The sequence below is a fragment of the Thunnus thynnus genome, chromosome 3 (genome assembly GCF_963924715.1).
Source record: "Thunnus thynnus chromosome 3, fThuThy2.1, whole genome shotgun sequence".
Taxonomy (NCBI): domain Eukaryota; kingdom Metazoa; phylum Chordata; class Actinopteri; order Scombriformes; family Scombridae; genus Thunnus; species Thunnus thynnus.
In genome coordinates, this window is record NC_089519.1 from 15,202,841 (window position 1) to 15,205,004 (window position 2,164).

Consider the following 2,164-nt stretch of genomic DNA (forward strand, 5'->3'; position numbering starts at 1 on the left):
TTTGTGGATGAGGGTCTGGCGTCTGTCTCTGTCTTTTCAGAGGAAAGACTCAACTTATAGAAACTCCTCTCAGTTGTCATTGCTCAGCTATTTGTGCTAACAGAGTGGTCAGGGACTTTGGAAAGTGAGGAAAAATGTTGTTTCTGTCAGATTTCTTGTACTATCAATCCAACATGGATTCATTTCTACAGATTTTCTTGTCAGATTGTTCACAAGTCGATTCTTATGTCAACTTCAGGAACTGCAAGGATTTGCAGATAAGATCCTTGATGCGCTTATGTTGTCATTCAGAAACTTTTTTGCCCTATCACCTTCACCTCCTCACCCAAAATCACAGAGTAGCAAACACAGAGCTTATTCAGAAAAGATGAAACACTTCAGAGTGTTCTTGTAGCTTATGGCCTCCTCGACCTTTCAGCCAAGCCAAGAGGCTGAGTCCATGGATTACTGAAGCATACCAATACAGACTAAATCATGTGTTGACATGCTAGCTGGCAACTCGACTAGGCCTAACTGATGCTCTGTTTGGTGATATTAAATAATACAGGATGAAGAGTGAAAGTCTATGATTTAGTTTATAATTTGTTTGAATATCAATAAAAATAAATGGTTTAGTTTAAGTTGTCCACCATGTAGACATCTTAACACATGCCGCATCACATGTGAATATCATATCATCATGGATGACATTATCAGTGTGCATAACTAAGCAAGGTAGATATTATGTTTTGTTGATCCTAACTTCCTGAAAATGTCCTTGTTTGACCTTAATCACAACCTTTCAGAACATCTTGTCTTCCACAGCAGTTTTTGTACATGTTTGTCTCTAATGTACATGTATAGGCTGCTCTGTGTGCGTGTAGCACAGTTGACGTGTTTTAAACACACCCTATGCTGAGAGAACCCCTGAGGCTGCCCATGAGAGAATATGCTAGGGCAGGTTTAAAACCTGTCACTGGCTCACTAAATCTTTAAAAACACATACCAAAGAAAGAGCACACATACTGTACACCTACCACTCCCTCATTTAAAAACACCCTGCACTCTTTAAATTACACTGACTTTGTCTCCTGTGTATGTAAATGTTGGTAAACAACAACAACAACACTGCTAAGGGCATCAGACGGTTAAAGCTCAATGCCATTTAACAAAAAGCAGATTTGCATGAGAACATTATTCATTTAATTTTCCAGGCTTGAAATATAATTTCCATAATTATTGCATCCTACTTACCTCTGACCTGCAAATGTTATCGAAAATGTTCGACTCCAGTGTACTCGGCTCGAGCACATACCATTTAACTTCAATTTAGCTGCAAAACCGGAACTTATAAATAATACTCAGATTTGCAACAACCTGGGCTCATATTAAAAAGTAATCATGCTGGAGTAGGGAGGCACGATATTATCGGCACGTCATCGGTATAGGCCAATAAAAACTCTAAAATGAAATGTAGAACCGGGGCTAACATTAGGGGCTAGCCTCCCAGCTAACGTTAGCCCCGGCTCTCCATGTGGATCCAACCGGAGCACTGAGCCCCGGTTTGTTATTCAGGTTAAAGTGGGAAGAAGCAGCTGATCCGACGGGCAGGGGGGGGATCTTTTTGGTTCACAACGGCAGTTGGCAACCAGCGTATTAGGCGCATTCCCGCCACCTTCTGCTCCGGAGTGTGGACCAGAGATTAATTCTCATTAAAGTTTTAAGGCTTCCTTCATATATTGTCTTTCTTGATCATACTTAGTACAATCTATGCTAGCATGTATAATAGTCTCCTCAGCCATCTGGAAAAAAATATGTGCATGTATCGGTATCGGCAATCGGCCACAGTGAGTTGGGAATATCGGCATATCGGCAAAAAATCCAATATCGTGTCTCCCTATGCTGGAGAATATTTTTATGTCCAATTATACATTACTAACAGACCCAATAAACCCAGTGACCCCCCCCCCCCCCCACACACACATACACACACTCTCAACTACCAGGTTCTATCATCAATGATATGTTCCAGCTGATGGCAACACTTATTACTTATTACTCTATTTCACAATGACTATAATGCATAAAGTGCATCTTAAGTCAGATCTGTTTCCTGGTTGTTGTTGGCATTTGAATGCAAAAAAACATCATTTTAATATGTCATCTGTGACTTAACACACAAGCC